Raw genomic sequence first — 11,070 nt, 5'->3', positions numbered from 1 at the left:
TACAATTCAAATCATTTTTGGATCTTTTCAACACCAATTCTTGTTTGACATTTACTAATACCTTATTAAAATCCTCAAATACACCCATTAACAGTTCTAATGGCAAACAAGTACTAAACTTGCCACTTTTATGGAACTCTTTTAAATTCGTGTCAGAATCAAATGCCACATTTGACAATTTAGTTGTTTTATTGTAAGAGCTCAATATTTTCATAAGACTAGAAATTCCTGGGTTTCTTACAATGTCTATTTCTTTACCTGCGACTTCATATCTAATTTCATCAAATAAGAATGCAAATGCATTATTTATAAAATGACCTTTATCATGATTTTCAATTTCTCCCTTAATATACAGATAACTCCTACATGGGAGAGTTAGCAAATCTTGATTATTAATACATATTCGAATTTCATCAGAATTATTTATTGCCAAAGTGTTATGGGGAACATAGGAGTGATTTGTAATTTTAACCACACTATCGTCGAATTGGGATTTCCCTGTAACGTCTAGAAAATCTTCCATTTTTATTAATAGAAAATTTTAACTTTAGTCCTATTGATCGTAGGAACCTAGCATTTTGTATACTTATAGATAAATTCTTATAAATTCTCATATCTTTTTTATATGACAAGTAATTGTAGTTTCTTCTCCATTAAAGTCAATTGCCTTGTCATGCTGATCGGCAAATGTAATACTGACAACATCTAAACTTCTCTTATTTACAGGAAAATATATAATATTTCTTGGAACTTCAATAATTTTGTAGCCAGGAGGAGCTTCTGGATAAAAGCTATGTATGGTGTGTGATTTGTTTCCATTTAAATAGGACCCGTTTGCAATATTACATTTTACTCTAATCACATTTACATTATTAATGTTTATTTTATTTGTAGATTCAAACTGTACACCAGGAGTAGAAACACCTTTAAATCCCAATAAAACAGACCCTAAACATGGTTTTGTAAAATCAAACACGTGGCTAGAAAGTAATGTCGCTTTCATAGTTTTATTATTAGCTGTAAGGAAAAAGTCTGGGATTTGCTTTTGAATTTCCTTTGCAAGCTCAACCACCTCATATGTTCCTTCAGAAATTTCTATTGTAACTGGAGCTTTGTGGTCATAATAGAAAACATCATCACCTTCTCCAATGGTTAATTTGTTGCCTTTAAGTTTATTTAATTTTGGAATAAGCCCTTTGAATAAAAGTTTGACTTTAGTATTAATTAATGCTTCTCCATTTTTATGTATTATAACTTTAAGTTTACCATCTAATAACTGGTTTAAATCATCAACTAAGATCTCTCCCTTTGGTAATGTTTTTTTCTCTACTTTGTAATATGTTAAAGTATTTAGAGGTTTTTTCACATTAAATATAGAATTATAACTTTGAAAATCAACTAATCCAATTACATAATCATCATTTAATTCTATGGGAGGAAAGAACACTGACTTTAGCTCTGGCTCTGTACCCGAAAATGTTATTGTAAATGAATCCATTTTTATAAACAAAAATTTTTTATGAATGATAAACATAAAATTCCACAAATAGAACTATTTAAATCTTGTATTTGATCGGTTGTATAGAATATTTTATGTCCCTCAAAATATTTAATTACTTCTTTTGGAGGTTGGATTCCAAATGGGTCAAAATAAATTACAATATCTTTATTTTTACGATATGCTGTCCAATGTGTGCCAGATGAACTGTCTAAATTAACTATTCCGCACTCTTTTACTTTTGGTGTTAGATTTTTTAGCTCGTTTTTTAGGTACACCCCTCGGAAGTGAGGCACGTCTTTTGCGGCCTCTAACAGCTGGTAGTTGTCCATCTTTTTTATTAAATTTTAATCCCATTCCCATTTTTGCTTTTGCCTTCATCAAATTTGTCACCGCATAAGCTGCAGCTCTTTCAGCAAGATTTGCGTCATTCGCCGTTACTCTAGTCCAAGCTAAGTCTGCTAATCTCATGTCTGCTTTGTTCCGAGCAGCGGTATCGGGATTATTCATGTAGAATATGTCATGCTCTTTACAATAAGAGTCTAACTTATTTTTTGGAGGTACATTTTTGGCTAGATTTTGACGTATATTCGTTCCAGGTCCACAGTACCGATATGATGGTATGTGAAGTGGAAATGGAAGATTATTTATAAGAGTATTCAATAGCCCTCGACCCCTGTAAGGCTTTAAGAATAAACCTTTGCCTTTTTTACATGTTTTCTTATTATCATTTTTCACCATTTTTATTATATAAAAAATGTCTTTTATTCAACAAAAACATAAATTTAAAATAGTACATACTAAGGAAAATATACCAAAGAAGTTGGGTCTATTTCCTACCAATATTCGATGTGTTATTTGTGGTCCAAGTGGAAGTGGGAAGACGGTTGTAATTTACAATTTAATTGTAAGAAAGGAAGGATTAAAATTTACAAACTTATATTTAATATCTAAATCTTTAGAACAAGAAAAATATAAAAAAATAATTGAAATATTTAGTTTGTGTGACGAAGTGAAATTACACACGTGTACTGACTGTGAAATCACACCAAATGATGTAAAATCACAGTCAGTTGTTGTATTTGATGACATAAATAGTCAAAATATTACACAATTTTTTTCAATGGGTCGACATAAAAATATTAACTGTTTTTACTTGTGTCAATCTTACAGCAAAGTACACAAACATTTACGTGATAATGTAAATTTCCTAATATTATTTAAACAAGATGATTTAAATTTAAAACATGTATATAACAATCATGTTGGTAATGACTTTTCATTTAACCAATTTAGAAATCTCTGCCACCAATGCTGGGATAAAACTAAATATGGCTTTTTTGTAATAGACAAAGAAAGGTCAAAGAATAATGGCAAATATAGATTTATGTTTGATCAATTTTATAGTGACCAAGCGCAAGCGTATTGATGCCATCTTCTAGAATAAACCTCTTGTCATCGTCAAATGATAGTACTTTCTTGTTCATGGTTAAGGTTTGAAGATGATGATTTGTAGATTTAATTCTTGTCACATTCTCATAGTAATCTTGCCCAGTTGCAAGACAGTTCAAATAATGTTGATGTCTAAGGAGATGTTTAACTGTAGCACCATCAGCTCCTTTAGCTTTCTTCACCTCTAAAGCTTGCTTGTCTTCTTCATATAACCATTTTAGAGGAATATAAGAATATAACTTTGGTCTTAAACCACAATATTCATACATAATATGACCATCTAATTCGTCTTTGAACTTGCCTGTGACTTTTTTATTTTTATCAGAGTATAAGAAATGGTCTTTACTATATCCAGAGGTATCAAAATAGTGCAAGTCACTTTCTATTTCCTTGTAAAAGTCCTCTGTAACTATAGAATACATTAAAGAATCTGTATCAGTCATAAGAAATCTTTTGTTCTTAAATTTTGACATATAATTATAGTGGAAATCATACATTATTACTTTACTAATATCCAAAATGGTCATTCCCAAATATATCGGCTTATTAAACTTTACAACTAATTTATTTAAATGTATAGCATGTAAATTGTTATCGAACTTTTTGCTACAGTCAAACCTTGGATTAGTGACATATTTTGTTAATAGTGACTCATCCTTGAGATATATATCACGAAACTTGCGTTGGTTCATAATTGTTCGACCAAAGAGACTATTATTTAACAATTTGTAAAAGTCTTTTTCAAAATCATTTTTAGCACATTTGCGTTTTTCAATATTAAAATTAATATAGGGTGCAAGCCATTTTGATTGTCTAAATTTTAAAATTCTATAGTATTTTGTAGCAACCAAACCTAATTCCTCATATTTTTGTAATGCTTTATAATGTAAAATATATTTAGTTTTGTCATTTAAATTAGGTATTAATTTGCCATTCATTTTCTCAGGTGCTAATGGATAGTCATTATGTAAATCATGTAAGCTTTTATCGTATTTTAAATCAACTTCTAAGATATATCCAAACTCATCATTTTGATTGTTTTTGTAGTCTATCTCATTCGTCCAACGAAATCCATCCACGGGTAGTGTCTCACACATAGCTGTGGAGTATAGCGAGTTACAATCTAAATATATTAAATACACACTTTCTTGATTGGGATCATAATGTTTGCCCATATATCTATTATTGGCTTTAGCGTAACGTGTAGAAATCATACTGACTCCTCCTCTGATTGCACTTTCTATGAACAAATGCATGTCAATATCTTGAAATAATTGTAATTTTATACCAGTCATTCTAAGACAAGCTTCCCATGTTAGTCCTGGAAGTGAATACATATGTACGGGGTCAAGTTTGTAATCCTTTAAACACAGGTCTCTAAATGTCTCAAACACATCAGCCAGTAGCAATACATCTGTTTTAAGATATAAATCATGATATTCTTGTAAATTATGTATATTAAAATGGGTCCAGACATTTTTAGCATGTTCATATTCGATGGGAGAGATATGTTCTTTAGTTAAAGTACTGTAAAATTTTTCAATTGGAGGTAGAGACTCTGCAAACTTATCTGGTCCTGTCATATATTCATAGGGAAATACGCCTTTGCGTTGTAGTAGTGGATTGTCTATGAATCTAAATGTATTTAAATTGGAAGCTAATTTGTATAATGGAAGGGACAGAAAGTTATAGGAATCTAAAAATACTAAATCATCAACAGAGAATGAAATGTACTTTTCCATATCTTTGGCTATGCAATTTAATTTACGATTAAACTTTCCCAAGTGTTGCATAATTAAATGTCCATCGTAATTTTTTAAGTTATGAAAGAATACTGGTATTTTCTTTGTTACTTTATAGTTTAAATTGCAATCATTGTGGGCAGCTCCACGGTATTGGCCATTTGAATGACAATGTTCCCGTACCCTATCAAAATATAGAGGCTTTTCACAAATATGACAATGTGTTGAGTTTTGGAAAGATGCCTCTTGCTCAGGAGTCATTACAAGGGGGATATATATTGCCATTTGATTTTTAATGAAGTCATAAGTCTCAAACAACCTTTCGAAAAACACATCCATAACATTTTCGCCACTATATAACTCTTCAGAAATAATCTTAGAATCTTTTACTACGACAAATGCAAATCCAGATGGAGTATGGTTGTTAGAGTTTATAAAGCACTCAAAATCAGCATAAATTACAAATGGGGCTTTAAGTTGATATTTATAATTTTTAAATTGTAATGTATCTTGTTTAGACATTTCCACTCGTTGGACATCAAAGTTTTTACAATATGTTATATGACACTCCAATTTATCTTTGGTGTAAAAATGTTGTAAACAAAACTTGCAAAAATGCTTTTTACTGTTATCTTTTGTTGACCGTAGCATTAACCTATTAAAATCACGAATTAAACAGTAATGTGATTTACGACCTTGTTGTAATAATAATAGATCTATATGAGTGTTACTATTCAGTTTGGTTCTTCTTAATGGATATATAAATTTTTGGTCTTCAACTCCAAATACATTAACACTTATATTATTCTTTCTTTCAAATTGATCTATGTCAGATATTTTTACGGGATATTTTATATTTGTCATGTTCAACTTACCTACGTAGGGTGCATAGTTAGAGACTCTATTAGCATGTTTAGCATTCCTTGGATGTAAAGCTGCTAAAATTGACCAAAGGAAGCATTTATTATCAACATTCTTTATATTTAAAACTGCTTTTGTCAATTTAATACTTTTTGGTGTGGGAATGTATGACTTTGGAGTTAGGGGCTTATACTTGTAAACGTGCAACTGCCAATATTTAGTATGGTCATAAATCCATCCACTGCCTTCGGCTTGATATTTGTGTATGGAAGCGTCAATCTTTAAAAGGGCATTTTCAATTTGAGGCTTTAAATCTCTCTTCTCAATGGTTAAGGTAGTAAGGCTTCTAAAATCTGCAATACATTCTTTCTCATTAACTAATTTTCCATTTTGATCTATTGTATATTTTATAAATTTGATTCTCCTTACTAAAGTCCATTTTATTGGTAGAGGACAAGACTGAAGAGTACTTTTAAGTTCAGTTTTAATCGATTCACCAACAAATTTAATCATTGTATATGGACATTTGTTACAAGAATTTACATGTCTTTTAAAATGACCAACAACATTTCTTTTACAGAAATTACAAGTCTTATGAGTTTGTAATATATGAGATTTTAGAGCCATGTTATTATCACAGATTATATCACAAACTTTGCACAGTTTCACCTTCATTTTATGTATTACCTTGTAGTGGCGAATCAGGTTGCTTTTTTTGGAGAGCAATGCAAAACAATGTTGACATGTAGTCTTCATTTTTATATATGTAATTAAAAAATAGGTTGGAATCTTCTATATAGTAGAAATTACATTTTGACAATTTCAATTAATGAGAAATAATAATTTGAATTAGAATTTTATATTTTAATATTCAAAACAATTTCATACAATAAGATTTAGCAATTGTAATTTTCTAAATCAAAACTAAATCCAAAAACTTAAATAAAAAATACTTTTTAGCAATTCAGATTGCTGAGTCTACATATATACAGAGTGAGTGTTACCTATTTTAAAGGAGACTTGACAAAATTATATAGTGAATATAATTCGGCTAAGTTTTTAAATAATAACTTGTGCACACTTTTGACTCAAAGTCCCCCGGTGCATGAAGTTTGGCTAAGTTTTTAAATAATAACTTGTACACACTTTTAACTCAAAGTCCCCCGGTGCATGAAGTTTGGCTAAGTTTTTAAATAATAACTTGTGCACACTTTTGACTCAAAGTCCCCCCCCGTGAGTGAATTTGGCTAAGTTTTTAAATAATAACTTGTACACACTTTTAACTCAAAGTCCCCCGGTGCATGAAGTTTGGCTAAGTTTTTAAATAATAACTTGTGCACAATTTTGACTCACTTAAAAATAGTAATAACAAAATAAGTTATTTTTTTGGATAGAGAAGCAGCACACAGTTGACATGTAACTAAAAAACAAAGTTAGCATCTTCTATATGATGGAAATTACATTTTAGACAATTTCAATTAATGGGAAATAATAATTTAAATCAGAATTTTAAATTTTAATATTCAAAACAATTTCATACAATAAAATTTGGCAATTGCAATTTTTTAAATCAAAACTAAATCCAAAATTTTAAGTAAAAATACTTTTTAGCAATTCAGAATGCTGAGTCTACATATATACAGAGTGAGTGTTAGTTATAGAGAAGACTATGTTACCTATGTTAAAAGGAACTCGACAAAATTATATAGTGAGTATAATTCGGCTAAGTTTTTAAATAATAACTTGTGCAAACTTTTGACTCAAAGTCATGAGTGAATTTGGCTAAGTTTTTAAAAATAGACTTATATACATTTTAAGTTCCTTAGTGACTGTTCAAAATACTCTAAGTGTTTAAAAATAGACTTATATACATTTTTTACAAGTTCCTTAGTGACTCAATTCGGCTAAGTTTTGAAAAATGGACTCGGGAAATTAGCTACACTCCTAAGTTAAAAGAAATACAGAGTAGGCCTATGAGTACAAGCATCAATTACGTCACCAATTGATCCCATGACCCGACACGCGACAACATATTACAATAGTCTAGCTTAGATGTCAAAGACTTACCAAAACAAGAAGATCCAGGTGGAAGAGTTAGTGATGATTCCGTAGAATGCCCCCCTTATATACCACAAAATTGTCTAAATTAATTTAGAACTTAACAATGGAAATTGAACAAACTGAAATTGAACAATTGAATAATTGAGGTCAATCAATCAAACATATTTGGTAATTGTCTAAACCTGCCCCAGACAGACTGGCACCAGACAGACAGAGAATGTTGACAATTGGTTTTGATTGGGGTCATTAGGTTACACTCACAGTCATTCATTTGAGTCAGGCATAGTTTACACATAGCCATAAGCGTGCCCGAGTTCGCGCACAAACCTCACATGATTTTGAAAATATACATGGGAATGGATGTGGATTTGAAATTTTAATGGAGTTTGAACATTTATATAGGCTTGTATTGGACGAGATCCAGGTCTTTAAAAAAGTGGCCATAAAAAGCTCACCATTTCCAGACGTGATTTTTAGTATTAACAAAAGTAGAAAATTTATATAGGGGTGTATAGGTCGAGAGCTGGGTCTTTAAAAAAAGTGGCCAAAAAAAGCTCTTCCATTTTTTTCTCATTTTTCCCCTATAAAAAGTGCCCTAAAAGTGCCTCTAAAACGCCGAAAGTGGGGTCATATTCTGGTATTATATCTACTTAAATGCTACTCGAGCTGCTAGAATATATTGGATAGTACAAGTCAAATCAAAAAATATATAACTCTTTGGATTTGTCTATATTTTATGACAGTATGTTAACAATAGCTCTTCAAGTTTTCCAAATAATGTTACCAATGATTTTTATCATTATTATTATATCTACCCAACTTAACCTAACTTAATTTAATTTGTAACCTAAGCTTGCTTAGTCTAACAGATGGTTAATCGACAGAAAAAAGTGATAAGATAGTGTGAATAGAATGGTACACCTTACATTTCATTTTGATATATTTATTGGGTGTCTTGAATGACTTGAATGATGTACAATTTCAAAATTGAATTTTTTATCACATAATAGTCTCCATGCAATACATCCACTACCTTCGGATTGAATTGAACTACCATTCGAACTATATAACTAATACAGAAAATTGGAAATAAAGAGCTACAATAAATACTGACAAAGGTTTATTCCATACAGTTATGTATTTTTATATCAATATCCATAACTCAAGTGGAGATGCACGATTTTGTGTTTTATACAAAACTCTCCCCTCCCCCCCTCAATAGAAAGGCAAAAGAAACTCAACGAAGGGCTACAATAAGTGCGGTTACTGGCCACGGTTCTTACCAACCATACAATTAAGTTATCAAAATTCAAATTCATCCATGACTGATTTAATAACTGTATCGGCCAAATACACATTTTCGTTATTTTATTAAAACCAGTACAACTAAAAAAACAATAGAATTTGTAAAGAGCCTAAGAGTAAGGAAGGAAGAAGAGTAAGGATAAAGAGTAAGGAAAAGGGGAGGAAAGACAACAATAGGCAACACTTCAGTTACTTCAAAGTCTAATAATTCGAATACCTTGGATCTTAATACACCTTTTAGCCTTCTATTACGTTTAAAACCCCGCACAACTAAATTTAAAACACCATATAAAACAAGTAACGTAAAGGCAAGGTACCACAATAGGTACTGGCAACGGCGCAGACCATACAGTTCAGTTAATTCAAATTCCAACTCATCCATGACTGATTTAATGACCGTATCGGGTCGAGACGCGCTGTTGTCGGCAGCTCAGCGCCCATTAAACAGTGTGTTTATGCGCATGCGCGAGGCCCGAGTCTGCGCGTAGATTCACCTGCTGTGACCCCGCAAGGCCATCTCTCCGCGACGCGTTCATACATTGGCATCTACTTGCCTATCGCTTGAGCTATTTTTAATTGACTCTTATGTGTCCAACGACTGAAGATTAACTTACTGTCGCTCATATTAGCCCTGATTGGTACCAGAAGGTTTTTAGGGTTAGTAAGTACGTAAGCTGTAAAAAAGTAGCAAATACGATTAAAAAAGGAAATAAGGGGGAAGACCTCTGCTGAAATTTGGCTTCCTGATTAGTGCTAGGACGGTGTATTTTAAAATTAAACACTAGGGAGCAAAATGTATGCTAAATTTCAAGTCAGTTGAACGTATTCAAGTTGACCAATACATTAGATCTTTATGATCACTAAGAATAGACACTTAATCCCCATGTTAAATTGGTATCCAGTTTTGCAACCAAAATTTTCGTAGTTGATGTGAGCCAACGACAGATTGTGCTGATCTAAATGACTGATTTCTGCCAAATACACTATCTTTTTTCCAATTCAAACTAATGCAATGACTTATTGTGAGCTCTAGCAACTGTTATGACCCATCAACTTGGCCAGCAACAAACAATACGGTAGAAAATAGAGGAGTTTTAGTCACTAGCGTATTCTGTGACTGGTTCACACAACGTTCGTTATTAACTAAACGTTGGCTACGGCTGGTCCATATAGATGGGGCTTCTACTTCAATATCTAATAGTCAATGATTATGCACAACAGGAAAATGTATTCAATAAATGGGGGGGGGGGGGCAATGGTAAACAATGCTACTTTGAAATTATTTAAGAAGGTTTGGACTTAAGACCAACAATCCTCCTTGAAATATCTTTGTAATTTATATCACTTTGTGGTTCTGGTCAAAGAGCGCTGATCTTATTCTGTAAGAAATCTCTACAAGTAATCTCAATTAATTCTACACTCCCTAAATTTGTATCCAGCTTATAATACGCATTCAAGTGCACATCGCAGTCTTTCAGGATAAATTGACTGGCAATAAGAAAAATCCAAGCGCCTTTGATGGTGCAAAACTGCATCCAGCTGTTCTTGATCATTGGACTTTCAATGGTTTTGGCTGAAGAAAAAGGTGATTTTAGCCATATCTATATACATTTTCCACTTTATTGATACTAACCATCCAAAAATAGGTAGAGATGTTTTGATTTTATGTACAAACAGCGTTGTAACCTTACTTATTCGTGAGCTTACAATGTGTAAAGTTTCAAAACTACCAATGAATAGATGAGGTAGTAATATCAAATCAATCTTCTCAAACCTATTCGTGGTACATGGTGTGTATGAAATGCAGGTAAAAATATTTCGCTGTCTGATTAGAGGACAAAACTTTGGAGACAAAACCTAGCAAGAAAAAGACCCGGAGGAAGAAAGAATTGATGGAAGGACCAGGTGGAGAAAGATTTGCGAAAATTGAGAGCAAGGAAAGAAGATTCAGAGAACAGGGAGAGATGAAGGCAACTTTTTGGCGAGACTAAATACTACCTAGGGTATCTTTGGCCATGGGAGTAAGTAAGATTAGGTGACAGTTAATCAATGACAGCAGAGATTTTGATTTTAATTCGATCTCATTTAATCCTGGGACCTAAGCGCAGCCCGTGCCGAGGTGCGGAGACCTGGACGTCCCAGAGACAATGC

Source organism: Macrosteles quadrilineatus, unplaced genomic scaffold, assembly GCF_028750875.1.
Source record: "Macrosteles quadrilineatus isolate MER2022 unplaced genomic scaffold, UCM_ALF_1.0 Scaffold_2__2_contigs__length_208266976, whole genome shotgun sequence".
NCBI lineage: Eukaryota > Metazoa > Arthropoda > Insecta > Hemiptera > Cicadellidae > Macrosteles > Macrosteles quadrilineatus.
This window is presented reverse-complemented; position numbering follows the sequence as displayed.